This window comes from Dendropsophus ebraccatus, chromosome 12 (genome assembly GCF_027789765.1).
Source record: "Dendropsophus ebraccatus isolate aDenEbr1 chromosome 12, aDenEbr1.pat, whole genome shotgun sequence".
NCBI classification, from domain to species: domain Eukaryota; kingdom Metazoa; phylum Chordata; class Amphibia; order Anura; family Hylidae; genus Dendropsophus; species Dendropsophus ebraccatus.
In genome coordinates this window covers 77,022,969-77,038,204 of record NC_091465.1, presented here as the reverse complement: position 1 = coordinate 77,038,204, position 15,236 = coordinate 77,022,969, and the positions used below count along the sequence as shown (strand labels likewise).

At 48.9% G+C, this 15,236-nt stretch overlaps 1 protein-coding gene across 1 annotated transcript in view; it reads right to left on the bottom strand.

Annotated features, from left to right (window-relative positions):
• Positions 1 to 13,129: 13,129 nt before the first annotated feature.
• The window catches only part of LOC138768768 (sialic acid-binding Ig-like lectin 13), a 33,037-nt gene continuing 30,930 nt past the window's right edge, over positions 13,130 to 15,236 (bottom strand). Inside the window, exon 12 of the mRNA XM_069946726.1 lies at positions 13,130 to 14,564. The gene's annotated coding sequence lies outside the window, so the exon portion shown is untranslated. The remainder of the gene's footprint in view (positions 14,565 to 15,236) is intronic.

Below are 15,236 nucleotides of genomic sequence, written 5' to 3'. Positions count from 1 at the left end.
GAGTACCGGGCTGTAGACCCCGCTATGCAGACCATGCCCCTCCTCCACTCGCGCTTCCACCCAGTACAGGGAGCTCTTACACCAAAGCAATGCTCTTACACCAAGTCACAATTTTGAAAAACTATGAGCTCTTAAACCAAAACGCTCTTAAACCAAGTTACTCTTAAACCAAGGTACGACTGTATATATTTCTTGATGTACATACTGTACATGTGTGCGGTACACATATCATTATACCAGTTTTAAGTCACAGCACAACTTATTTAGACACCTTACTTGTGTTGTATATGGAGGAGGTTTGGATAACTTCTCCAACAGACAATGTAAGCGGTTGCGGAGCCTCAAAGGTAAGTGAATGGGTGCTGGGTGTGCATTATAGGAAGTCTCTGGGTGCTGGGTGTGCATTATAGGAAGTCACTGGGTGCTGGGTGTGCGTTATAGGAAGTCACTGGGTGCTGGGTGTGCATTATAGGAAGTCACTGGGAGCTGGGTGTGCATTATAGGAAGTCGCTGGGTGTGCATTATACCAAGTCACTGGGTGCTGGGTGTGCATTATAGGCAATGGCGGATTATAATGTAGGCGGTTTGGGCGGCCGCCCGGGGCCCGAGGCTCCGGGGGGGCCCATGCCACACCGCCCACATTATAATGCCGCCCGGGAGGCCCCCTTCCCCCCGCCACTGCACTCTTGTGACCGCAAGCATTGTTTCGCTTGCGGTCACAAGAGTCTCCGGCTGCCTCCGTCTGATGCGCGGCTGCCGGGGGTGTCCGGTCCTCTCCCCGGCAGCGCGCGCATCACACAGCTCCTAGTGCCGCCTGGCGCCCTGACTTCCGGTACTGGGAGCGCACGTACCGGAAGTCAGGGCCCAGGCGGCACTAGGAGCTGTGTGATGCGCGCGCTGCCGGGGAGAGGACCGGACACCCCCGGCAGCCGCGCATCAGCCGGAGACTGCAGACGGAGAGAGGATCGACGGGGGAACGCAGGGTAGGTGAGTTATATTTTGTTATTTTTGTGTTATTTACTCACTGGGGGGGGCATCTATAAAGGGGAGAAGAGGGGGACCATCTATAAGGGGGGAAAGAGGGGGACCATCTATAAGGGGGGGAAAGAGGGGGACCATCTATAAGGGGGGAAAGAGTGGGACCATCTATAAGGGGGGGGAAAGAGGGGGACCATCTATAAGGGGGGAAGAGGGGGACCATGTATAGAGGGGGACCATCTATAGAGGGTGAAAGGGGGACCATCTATAAGGGGGGAAAGAGGGGGACCATCTATAAGGGGGGAAAGAGGGGGACCATCTATAAGGGAGGGGGGGAGAGGGGGACCATCTATAAGGGAGGGGGGAGAGGGGGACCATCTATAAGGGAGGGGGGAGAGGGGGACCATCTATAAAGGGAGGGGGTAGAGGGGGACTATCCATAAGGGAGGGGGGGAGAGGGGGACCATCTATAAGGGAGGGGGGAGGGGGACCATCTATAAGGGAGGGGGGAGAGGGGGACCATCTATAAAGGGAGGGGGGAGAGGGGGACCATCTATAAGGGAGGGGGGAGAGGGGGACCATCTATAAAGGGAGGGGGGAGAGGGGGACCATCTATAAGGGAGGGGGGGGGGAGAGGGGGACCATCTATAAGGGAGGGGGGGGAGAGGGGGACCATCTATAAGGGAGGGGGGAGAGGGAGACATCTATAAGGGAGGGGGGAAAGAGGGGGACCATCTATAAGGGGGGAAAGGAGGACCAGCTATAAGGGGGGAAAGAGGGGGACCATCTATAAGGGAGGGGGGAGAGGGGGACCATCTATAAGGGGGGAAAGGAGGACCAGCTATAAGGGGGGAAAGAGGGGGACCATCTATAAGGGAGGGGGGAGAGGGGGACCATCTATAGAGGGGGGAAAAGAGGACCAGCTATAAGGGGGGAGAGGGAAGAGGGGGACCAGCTATAAAGGGGGAAAGAGGGGGACCATCTATAAGGGGGAAAGAGGGGGACCAGCTATAGAGGGGGAAAGAGGGGGACAATCTATAAAGGGGGAAAGAGGGGGACCAGCTATAAAGGGGGAAAGAGGGGGACCATCTATAAGGGGGGAAAGAGGGGGACCAGCTATAAAGGGGGACAAGAGGGGGACCAGCTATAAAGGGGGACTATCTCCTATAGGATTAGCACCCTCCTCTCCTGACATCCTCTGTGCTGCTCGGACCTCTCCTATAAGATCAGCACCCTCCTCTCCTGACATCCTCTGTGCTGCTGTGACCTTGGGGGGGGGGCAACATCAGGGGACCAGGTGAGGTGGCGATATGTTTATTGGGGGCAGTGGAGGTGGGGTGGGCAATGCTTACTGGGGGTAGCAGCAAGGGACCAAACATTATGTTTATTAGGGCCAGCAGGGAGGGGAGGCAGGCAATGTTTATTGGGGACAGGGGGGGGGGGGGGGAGGCGCAGTAGCAGATTATAATGTGGGCGAATTGACTGGGGGGGGGCCCAGGTTGGGTGGACAGCCCGGGGCCCAGGGTACATTTAATCCGCCACTGATTATAGGAAGTCACTGGATGCTGGGTGCATTATAGGAAGTCACTGGGTGCTGGGTGTGCATTATAGGAAGTCACTGGGAGCTGGGTGTGCATTATAGGAAGTCACTGGGTGCTGGGTGTGCATTATAGGAAGTCACTGGGTGCTAGGTGTACATTATAGGAAGTCACTGGGTGCTGGGTGTGCATTATAGGAAGTCACTGGGTGCTGGGTGTGCATTATACCAAGTCACTGGGTGCTGGGTGTGCATTATAGGAAGTCACTGGGTGCTGGGTGTGCATTATAGGAAGTCACTGGGTGCTGGGTGTGTATTATACCAAGTCACTGGGTGCTGGGTGTGCATTATAGGAAGTCACTGGGTGCTGGGTGTGCATTATAGGAAGTCACTGGGTGCTGGGTGTGCATTATAGGAAGTCACTGGGTGCTGGGTGTGCATTATACCAACTCACTGGGTGCTGGGTGTGTATTATAGGAAGTCACTGGGTGCTGGGTGTACATTATAGGAAGTCACTGGGTGCTGGGTGTGCATTATAGGAAGTCACTGGGTGCTGGGGGTGCATTATAGGAAGTCACTGGGTGCTGGGTGTGCATTATAGGAAGTCACTGGGTGCTAGGTGTACATTATAGGAAGTCACTGGGTGCTGGGTGTGCATTATAGGAAGTCACTGGGTGCTGGGTGTGCATTATACCAAGTCACTGGGAGCTGGGTGTGCATTATACCAAGTCACTGGGTGCTGGGTGTGCATTATAGGAAGTCACTGGGTGCTGGGTGTGTATTATAGGAAGTCGCTGGGTGCTGGGTGTGTATTATAGGAAGTCACTGGGTGCTGGGTGTGCATTATAGGAAGTCACTGGGTGCTGGGTGTGCATTATAAGAAGTCACTGGATGCTGGGTGCATTATACCAAGTCACTGGGTGCTGGGTGTGCATTATAGGAAGTCACTGGGTGCTGGGTGTGCATTATAAGAAGTCACTGGGTGCTGGGTGTGAATTATAGGAAGTCACTGGGTGCTGGGTGTGCATTATACCAAGTCACTGGGTGCTGGATGTGCATTATAGAAAGTCACTGGATGCTGGGTGCATTATAGGAAGTCACTGGGTGCTGGGTGTGCATTATAGAAAGTCACTGGATGCTGGGTGTGCATTATAGGAAGTCACTGGGTGCTGGGTGTGTATTATACCAAGTCACTGGGTGCTAGGTGTACATTATAGGAAGTCACTGGGTGCTGGGTGTGCATTATAGGAAGTCACTGGGTGCTGGGTGTGCATTATACCAAGTCACTGGGAGCTGGGTGTGCATTATACCAAGTCACTGGGTGCTGGGTGTGCATTATAGGAAGTCACTGGGTGCTGGGTGTGTATTATAGGAAGTCGCTGGGTGCTGGGTGTGTATTATAGGAAGTCACTGGGTGCTGGGTGTGCATTATAGGAAGTCACTGGGTGCTGGGTGTGCATTATAAGAAGTCACTGGATGCTGGGTGCATTATACCAAGTCACTGGGTGCTGGGTGTGCATTATAGGAAGTCACTGGGTGCTGGGTGTGCATTATAAGAAGTCACTGGGTGCTGGGTGTGAATTATAGGAAGTCACTGGGTGCTGGGTGTGCATTATACCAAGTCACTGGGAGCTGGGTGTGCATTATAGGAAGTCACTGGGTGCTGGGTGTGTATTATAGGAAGTCACTGGGTGCTGGGTGTGCATTATACCAAGTCACTGGGTGCTGGATGTGCATTATAGAAAGTCACTGGATGCTGGGTGCATTATAGGAAGTCACTGGGTGCTGGGTGTGCATTATAGGAAGTCACTGGGTGCTGGGTGTGTATTATACCAAGTCACTGGGTGCTGGGTGTGCATTATAGGAAGTCACTGGGTGCTGGGTGTGCATTATAGAAAGTCACTGGATGCTGGGTGCATTATAGGAAGTCACTGGGTGCTGGGTGTGCATTATAGAAAGTCACTGGATGCTGGGTGTGCATTATAGGAAGTCACTGGGTGCTGGGTGTGTATTATACCAAGTCACTGGGTGCTGGGTGTGCATTATGGGAAGTCACTGGGTGCTGGGTGTGCATTATAGGAAGTCACTGGGTGCTGGGTGTGTATTATACCAAGTCACTGGGTGCTGGGTGTGCATTATAGGAAGTCACTGGGTGCTGGGTGTGCATTATAGGAAGTCACTGGGTGCTGGGTGTGTATTATACCAAGTCACTGGGTGCTGGGTGTACATTATAGGAAGTCACTGGGTGCTGGATGTGTATTATAGGAAGTCGCTGGGTGCTGGGTGTGTATTATAGGAAGTAACTGGGTGCTGGGTGTGTATTATAGGAAGTCACTGGGTGCTGGGTGTGCATTATACCAAGTCACTGGGAGCTGGGTGTACATTATACCAAGTCACTGGGTGCTGGGTGTGCATTATACCAAGTCACTGGGAGCTGGGTGTACATTATACCAAGTCACTGGGTGCTGGGTGTGCATTATAGGAAGTCACTGGGTGCTGGGTATACCAAGTCACTGGGTGCTGGGTGTGCATTATACCAAGTCACTGGGTGCTGGGTGTGCATTATAGGAAGTCATTGGATGCTGGGTGCATTATACCAAGTCACTGGGTGCTGGGTGTGCATTATAGGAAGTCACTGGGTGCTGGGTGTGCATTATAGGAAGTCACTGGGTGCTGGGTGTGCATTATAGGAAGTCACTGGGTGCTGGGTGTGCATTATAGGAAGTCACTGGGTGCTGGGTGTGCATTATAGGAAGTCACTGGGTGCTGGGTGTGTATTATAGGAAGTCACTGGGTGCTGGGTGTGCATTATAGGAAGTCACTGGGTGCTGGGTGTGCATTATAGGAAGTCACTGGGTGCTGGGTGTGCATTATAGGAAGTCACTGGGTGCTGGGTGTGCATTATAGGAAGTCACTGGGTGCTGGGTGTGCATTATAGGAAGTCACTGGGTGCTGGGTTTGCATTAGGTTACGTTCACACGTACCGACTCGCAGCTGAAATCTCGCTGCGAGTTTTGCAGCGAGATCAGCCACGAGTCAAGGTCCTGGCAGGTCCCAGTACTACATACTTGCAGCGGTCTGAAAGACCACTTTGAGTATGTAATACAGCCGCCCCCTCAACCCCTTCTGCTCCCGCTCCGCTGTCTGTATATAGATTACCTCTCTCCTGCACAGGGTCCCGGCGTCCTTCTCTCCCGCCCAGCCAATCAGTGGCTGCGGCTAGGCAACACACTGATTGGCTGGGCGGGAGAGCAAGGAGAGGTAATGTATATACAGACAGCGGAGCGGGAGCAGAAGGGGTTAAGGGGGCGGCTGCATTACATACTCGCAGCAGTCTTTTAGACTGCTGCAAGTATGTAGTACTGGGACCTGCCAGGACCTTGACTCGTAGCTGATCTCGCTGCAAAACTCGCAGCGAGATTTCAGCTGCCATTCGGTACGTGTGAACAGACCCTTATAGGAAGTTACTGGGTGCTGGGTGTGCATTATAGGAAGTCCCAGTGAACACAGTGTCCATCTTAATACCTCACTGGGTGCTCATTCACCAATGTCTACAGCTGTCCTTGTAGAAAATTGATAATAAGCCACTGATCCACCGACGTCCACTACTGTTCATGGCGGAAACTGAATGATTGACAGCCTGATTGACATTTTCCAGTTTTGACACTGTCACAGCAACAGCTGCTTAATAAAATGGTTACTCTCTAATAGTCCCACTATTGTAGCTACTATAGTTTGCCTGTCTTAATAAAAATTCAATTGTATGCGATTCGCTCATCTCAACTCCTAACTGAAAGTTTAAATGGAAGAAAAGAATTCACACCAAGTGCAGCTACCACATTTAAAATTTAACCATGTATCATGGAATCTGTTTTACCCCTACATACGTGGTGTCCCAGCACAGGGTGCTGTTCCCTGGCACCTGAGTAATTCCCTCAGGTTCACACAAGTGGGAGATGGTATGTTATTGTGTTTTCCCCACTAGGTGTCACTACTGTCTTTATTTATTCTATACTATGTGCAGCTGAAGAATCAGAAAGGGTTAACTGTTTTGTATCACGTGTTATGTTCCAACCACTCACAGGTGCTGGTGCTTTTCCTCTTTGTTGTACCTTATCCTATTCTGTCTTGTGCCACACACACTCAGCCTCCACCACTCACAGGAGGGTTTAGATAGCCCCTGTAGGAGGAGTTAGTTTTTGGTGGGAGGAAGAGTCAGTTCTCAGTTAGTCTTCAGTGTGTGAGGAAGCTAGCTGAAAAATCTCTGGAGAAGTTAAAGGGGTTATCCAGCACTACAAAAACATGGCCACTTTCCCCCTACTGTTATCTCCAGTTTGGGTGGGGTTTTAAAATTTAGTTCCATTGAAGTAAATGGAGCTTAATTGCAAACCGCACCTGAACTGGAGACAACAGTAGGGGGAAAAGTGGCCATGTTTTTGTAGCGCTGGATAACCCCTTTAAGCCAGGGCCTAGCTTTGGCCAGATCCCCTGTCAGGGACACGGGACAGCAACTAAAGTCTTTCTTCTTTATGCAAGAAACCACCTAAGTATGCAGTGCTAAGCTTCTACAAAGGGGAGAGAAGCCAAACAGGGAACACCTTGCCCATGCCAGGAACTTCTGTACAATGTGCAGAGCAGTTACCTGAAGCTATGGGAACTAACCCCAGTGGGACAAAGCTACGGAACATCTACGTATCCCACTACGCAGTGCAGGACAACAGGGTAATCTCGGGAGTCTGCTTCGCCCAGATAATGCGGACTGGGGCTCATACTACCCACCTAGGATGGGTAGCCCTCAACTATGGGGCATAAGGTGGTCAGAGACAGCAAGTCATCCTTAAGTATGAGTATTCTTTTTCAGCCCTCTTAGGTCCTTCAACCTGTTTCGGCAGAGCACACTTACTACATTGGGGAGGGCCTCTCTGTGAACTCCTCTCTCTGTACTGTAAGCACCTACTACTACAAGTATTGGTTCTATCCTAGCTGTCAGCACCTAAGTCTTCTGTAAAGATTTGTACCGATCCACTGCACTGATCACCAGTAAAGTATCCTATTTTTGCCAAACGCACTGGACTCTGTTTTACTCTTTGAGCACCTGCACCTACACACCTCTGTATACTTGGGTTTATCTGCAGTGCACATAGAGGGAATAGGCTCTTTCTGTGATTTCTCTTTTGTGCCTGATGCTGAAATCTCTTTTATAGAAGTTTTTAAATAGCAAAGCCCTACAATCTTGTCTAAATGGTTTGTCATAGCTTTTCTAAGGACTTTGTCTGGATATCCTCTCCTGCAAAGTCTACTTGAGAGTTTCTCAGCCTCTGACAGGTAGGAAGTGTTGGTGTTATTTATTCTTCTCAAGCGCAAATATTGCCTGTAGGGCACTGCTCTCTTTAAGGGGTAGTTCACAAAAAAAAAAATAGTAATAATCTTTCAAATCAACTGGTCCAAGCAAGTGCCAGAGATCTGGAATTTACCTCTATTAAAAAATGTCCTGCAAAAAGTGATGTATTTTGTTCAAGTCTGACACAGTGCTCTCTGCTGCCACCTCTGCCCATGTCAGGAACTGTCCAGAGCAGTGGAAAATTGGAAAGAATACACCACTTCCTTCAGGACATACAGCAGATGATAAATCTTGGAAGTTTTGAGATTTTTTAACATAATTACAAATCTCTGGCACCAGTTGCTTTAAAAGAAAAAAAAAATGATGAACAACCCCTTTAATGTGATTGGAATGGTAACTTGAAAAATGCAATAATGTATTAGATGCAATTGGTTTTCTGAGGCTAGTTGACCCAATCTACCATTTTTTACAGTTACCAGTAAGTCCAGGAATTCAAGGCTGCTACAGTCATACTGGCTGGTAAACGGCATGGTCATATTGTTACTTAGCCAACAAAACTGTTGAACTCCTGGACGTCACCATCCCACATGACAAATATGTTGTCCATGAATCTTAAAGGGGTTATTCAGCGCTACAAAAACATGGCCACTTTCTTCCAGAGACAGCCCCACTCTTGTCTCCAGTTTGGGTGCAGGTTTTGCTGCTCAGTTCCATTGAAGTGAATGGAGCTTAAAGGGGTCATCCAGCGCTACAAAAACATGGCCACTTTTCCCCCTACTGTTGTCTCCAGTTCAGATGTGGTTTGCAATTAAGCTCCGTTTACTTCAATGGAACTGAATTTCAAAACCCCACCCAAACTGGAGACAACAGTAGGGGGATAGTGGCCATGTTTTTGCAGCGCTGGATAACCCCTTTAATTGCAAACTGCACCTGAACTGGAGACAAGAGTGGTGCTGTCTCTGGAAGAAAGTGGCCATGTTTTTGTGGCACTGGATAACCCCTTTAACAGTAACTTTTTAATACATTCTACTGCAAGGCCACGAGGTATCCGAGTGTAGAAACTCTTGATGCCAACAGTCCCCAAAACCACTGTTTCTGGACAGTTGACCCGTTGAGTGTCACTAGGAACTCATTGGTGTCCATGAGCAGGTACCGCCTTCAGCAAAGGTCTGAGCAGCCGGTCTCACTAATAGAGCCAGAGCCTGACACAATCTGAGCACACAAGCATATTGTTGCAGCTTGACACCTTGACATGGAGAGTGTTAGGGCCCTATTACACGGGACGATTATCGTTTAAAAAAATCGTTTGATCTTTCGGATTTGAACGATAATCGTTTAGAGTAATAGCAGACATTGATTAAACGACCAACGAGAAATCTTTGGTCGTTTGATAGAATTTGGAACAATTTTTATCGTTGATCGCTTGCAAATCGTTTGCATGTAATAAGACGCCGTTCGGTCGTTCACAGTAGCGACAAACGCAATAGTGACGACAAAACGACCGCAAGAACGATCATAAGTAACAATCATCCTTCCGTGTAATTGGGTGAATGATGTCAGGTCGTTCACCATAGCGGTGGTTTGAGATCGTTCATCGTTAATCGTTGAAAAATCGCTTTGTGTAATAGTACCCTTACAGTGGACTTCGAAAATAGTAACACAGTGGTTTTAGAGACCTTGGAGTCTGCTACTAATGTAAGAAGACAAGACCCCAACACATACTTTATCTTATGCTATAAAAAGGACACTAATCATTGCAGGCGGCTGGCATAAACTGGGACAAAAATCTGGCAATACAACTGCCGATGTTTATTAACACACTCCACCATACAGTCCTATGGCTCTATTACTGTATCTACAAGTCATGTGACTCTGTCTCCTACCAGTCCTATTACTTTATGACTATATCTTCTATATCTCCTATAAGTCCTATTACTCCATCTCATAGAAGTCCTATAATTCCATCTCCCACTAGTCCTGTGACTCCATCTCCCACCAGTCTTGTGACTCCATCTCCCACCAGTCCTGTGACTCCATCTCCTACCAAGCCTATGACGTTGCGTCTGATGTGAATAAAAAATCTCGTTTTTTCACAAGAAGTGCTGTCTCCTACGTTTACTATTGGATTGAAGCCGAACGGAAGGGTCCTGTGCGGTGAGACGTGCACTCCATCTAAATATTCTTATCATTTTTTTCCATTTTTTCCAGTGCTGTCCCAGTTTGATTTTTCCATCTCCCACCAGTCCTGTGACTCCATCTCCCACCAATCCTGTGACCCCCATCTCCTAACAATCCTATGATTCCAACTCCTATAAGTCCGATTGCTTCATCTCCTACCAGTCATAATACTTAATTTCCTACCAATCGTGACTCCATCTTCTACAAGTCTTCTGTCTCCATCTCCTACCAGTCCTGTGACCCCCATCTCCCACTAGTTCTGTGACTCCATCTTCTACCAGTCTTCTGTCTCCATCTTCTACTAGTCCTGTGACCTGACCCCATCTCCCACCAGTCCTGTGACTCCATCTCCTACCAGTCCTGTGACCCCCATCTCCTAACAATCCTATGATTCCAACTCCTATAAGTCCGATTGCTTCATCTCCTACCAGTCATAATACTTCATTTCCTACCAGTCCTGTGACCTGACCCCATCTCCCACCAGTCCTGTGACCCCCATCTCCCACCAGTTCTGTGACTCCATCTTCTACCAGTCCTGTGAACCATCTCCCACCAGTCCTGTGACCCCATCTCCCACCAGTCCTGTGACCCCCATCTCCCACCAGTTCTGTGACTCCATCTTCTACCAGTCTTCTGTCTCCATCTTCTACTAGTCCTGTGACCTGACCCCATCTCCCACCAGTCCTGTGAACCATCTCCCACCAGTCCTGTGACCCCTTCTCCCACCAGTCCTCTGACCCCATCTCCCACCAGTTCTGTGACTCCATCTTCTACTAGTCTTCTGTCTCCATCTTCTACTAGTCCTGTGACCTGACCCCATCTCCCACCAGTCCTGTGAACCATCTCCCACCAGTCCTGTGCCCCCTTCTCCCACCAGTCCTCTGACCCCATCTCCCACCAGTCCTGTGACTCCATCTCCCACCAGTCCTGTGACTCCATCTCCCACCAATCCTGTGACCCCCATCTCCTAACAATCCTATGATTCCAACTCCTATAAGTCCGATTGCTTCATCTCCTACCAGTCATAATACTTCATTTCCTACCAATCGTGTGACTCCATCTTCTACAAGTCTTCTGTCTCCATCTCCTACCAGTCCTGTGACCCCCATGTCCCACCAGTTCTGTGACTCCATCTTCTACCAGTCTTCTGTCTCCATCTTCTACTAGTCCTGTGACCTGACCCCATCTCCCACCAGTCCTGTGACTCCATCTCCTACCAGTCCTGTGACCCCCATCTCCTAACAATCCTATGATTCCAACTCCTATAAGTCCGATTGCTTCATCTCCTACCAGTCATAATACTTCATTTCCTACCAGTCCTGTGACCTGACCCCATCTCCCACCAGTCCTGTGACCCCCATCTCCCACCAGTTCTGTGACTCCATCTTCTACCAGTCTTCTGTCTCCATCTTCTACTAGTCCTGTGACCTGACCCCATCTCCCACCAGTCCTGTGAACCATCTCCCACCAGTCCTGTGACCCCATCTCCCACCAGTCCTGTGACCCCCATCTCCCACCAGTCCTGTGACTCCATCTCCCACCAATCCTGTGACCCTCATCTCCTAACAGTCCTATGATTCCAACTCCTATAAGTCCGATTGCTTCATCTCATACCAGTCATAATACTTCATTTCCTACCAGTCCTGTGACTCCATCTTCTACCAGTCTTCTGTCTCCATCTCCTACCAGTCCTGTGACATGACCCCATCTCCCACCAGTCCTGTGACCCCATCTCCCACCAGTCTAGTGACCCCCATCTCCCACCAGTTCTGTGACTCCATCTTCTACCAGTCTTCTGTCTCCATCTTCTACTAGTCCTGTGACCTGACCCCATCTCCCACCAGTCCTGTGACCCCATCTCCCACCAGTCCTGTGACTCCATCTCCCACCAATCCTGTGACCCCCATCTCCTAACAATCCTATGATTCCAACTCCTATAAGTCTGATTGCTTCATCTCCTACCAGTCATGTTACTTCATTTCCTACCAGTCCTGTGACTCCATCTTCTACCAGTCTTCTGTCTCCATCTCCTACCAGTCCTGTGACCTGACCCCATCTCTCACCAGTCCTGTGACCCCCATCTCCCACCAGTTCTGTGACTCCATCTTCTACTAGTCTTCTGTCTTCATCTTCTACTAGTCCTGTGACCTGACCCCATCTCCCATTAGTCCTGTGACCCCCATCTCCCACCAGTCCTGTGACTCCATCTTCTACCAGTCTTCTGTCTCCATCTCCTACCAGTCCTGTGACCTGACCCCATCTCTCACCAGTCCTGTGACCCCCATCTCCCACCAGTTCTGTGACTCCATCTTCTACTAGTCTTCTGTCTTCATCTTCTACTAGTCCTGTGACCTGACCCCATCTCCCATTAGTCCTGTGACCCCCATCTCCCACCAGTCCTGTGACTCCATCTTCTACCAGTCTTCTGACCCCATCTCCCACCAGTCCTGTGACCTGACCCCATCTCCCACCAGTCCTGTGACCTGACCCTATCTCCCACCAGTCCTATGATTCCATCTCCTACCAATCGTGTGACTCCGTCTTCTACCAGTCTTCTGTCTCCATCTCCTACCAGTCCTGTGACCTGGCCCCATCTCCTACAAGTCCTATGATTCCATCTCCTAACAGTCCTGTTACTCCATCTCCCACCAGTCCTATGATTCCATCTCCCACCAGTCCTGTGACCTGACCCCCACATCCCACCAGTCCTGTGACTCCATCCTGTGATCTGCCCCCATCTCCCACCAGTCCTATGATTCCATCTCCTGACAGTCCTATTACTCCATCTCCTACAGGTCCTATGATTCCATCTCCTGACAATCCTATTACTTCATCTCCTACAGGTCCTATGATTCCATCTTCCGCCAGTTTGGCTGTTAGGTATTTGTGAGGTTAAAAATAAAATAAACAGTATATTTGCCAAGATCTATAAACAAAGAAAAATAAGGGCAAGCAACGGAGGTCTGGAACAAGTCCAATGAAAACACAAAAAGACAAACACTTTATAATCAGTGGGTATTTTTTCTGAAGATATATAATTTTTTTTATTTACAATTTTCATGGATGAATAAAGTTCACTGAAGTCTTAGAAGTGCTGCAGTATATTTTATTTTTACTATTTGAATCAATGCACTATTGGAGCTGGATGTTCACTGCTAAGCACCCGCCCCTGAGTGCTGTATGTATCTTTTATTATTTAGCACAAGCTTATAATATTGACATAGAAAAAAACATAAACTATAAAAAGTTGTACATGATGCAAAACCATACAAACTTGAAGAAGTACGGCCAAATGAAAAATCCGCTGCAGGCAGAGGGGCGCTGGAACATAATAAATAATCTATACTTACCTGTCCTCATGCCACCGTAGCTGTGCCTCACAGGCTCATTGACCGCTGCTGGGCTTCCGGTTCTCCCAGGTACCTGTTTTGTCTCGACCCGGTGGGAAGGATCCGCTCAGCCAGTCAGTGATTGCTTAGGTGTCCCGCCCCAGTTACTGACTGGTTGAGCAGTAATTCCTGAGCCGGGTTGTGATGTTGCAGAAGATCCAGGAGCGGTGAGTAAGTCTGTGATGTGGTGCTGTAGAGGCACAGGGATAGGTAAGTATAGCTTCTTTATTGTGTTCCCACACCCCACCGCCTGCAGATTTTTTATTTTGGCCGGACATCTCCTTTAAAACAATACGAAACAACAACACACATCTGATGGGGAAAATTTTTTTATAAATCAGTAAATGTATGCGAGTGTGTTTCATTGTACAAAAGTAGTAAAATGTTAAATAAAGTCTATAGATTTGGAACCTCTGTGATTGTACTGCCCCCATTAAAACTTATACTGTGCAGAAAACACTATGGGGAGAATTTATCAAAGCTTTTATAAGAAAACTAGTGTAAAAAAAGTAGCACGTATCTGTATGTCTTTGGGTGTAAGAGGAAACAGGAGTACCTGGAGGAAACCCACGGGAACACGGAGAGAACATACAAACTCTTTGCAGATGTTGCCCTTGGTAGGATTTGAACCCAGGACCCCAGCGCTGCAAGGCTACCAAGTAAGGGGTTAATATTCTGTAGTATAAATGTCAGTTTGATATTGTGACCTCTATCTATAACATTGAACGGTATCAGACCTCGGGGGAGGGATGGTTGGCTTCACATGACAGGTCTGTTAGCTTGGTCTTGGCATTCCTCTTTAATGGAAAAAACAAAACAAAAAACAAAACTTTGTCCATCAAAAGAACAGACCCCTATAATATTTATTGTGTTGAAGGGGATTCTAGTAGCAGGTTAGATCCATCAATGATAGGGGGGGGGGGGGGGAGTGCGGCCATACCTTTATTTAGAAGGTCCGTTCCCCCGTTAATAAAGGAATGTCCGCACTCACCATCCCGTTAGAGTCCCTTTAATTTTGACTTCAGTCATCTATGATGAGGATCCATCTGTTCTCTGTTATTAGTTGCAGGTAAATGATCGTCTGCTTCTTGCGTTTTTCTCATATTACATTCTCATTGGTGATGTGTGTGGTGATCACAGACTGTAAAGTAAGAGAAGATGCGGTAAATGATTATAAATTCACAATGACATCACCGATAACGTTAGAATAGAATATTGAAAAACATCTGTGATCTTAACCCATAGCTGCACCAGGACGTTACTGAACGTCCTCGTGCCGCTATGCGAGTTCAGAGGGGGGTTGCCGCGATCCCGGGTGCCGCATGTAGCCCGGGATTGCGGCTATTAGCGGGCACGGTCCAATAGCCGTGCCCGCTAATTAAGTACTTAGAAGCAGCTGTCAAAGTTGACAGCTGCTTCTAAATACTTGCTAATCTCCATACCTGGTGGTCTAGTGGGGGGATCGCCCCCCCCCCCCCTGCGGCGCGATTGCGGGGGGGCGATCCCCGCATCCATCCCGGGCCGGGGTCTGCGCTGTAATGGCGCTGATCCCGGCTCGGCATTCTATTGCTTTTGGCTGCAGCAGCCAAAAGCAATAGAACACCGATCTCATGGATTCATGTGGTATAACTATACTGCATGGATCTCTATGAGAGATCAGAGTGCATATACTAGAAGTCCCCCAGGGGGACTAACCCTAACCCCAGGGGGAATAACCCTAACCCCAGGGGGAATAACCCTAACCCCAGGGGGAATAACCCTAACCCCAGGGGGAATAACCCTAACCCCAGGGGGGCTGTAAAGTGTAAAGTAA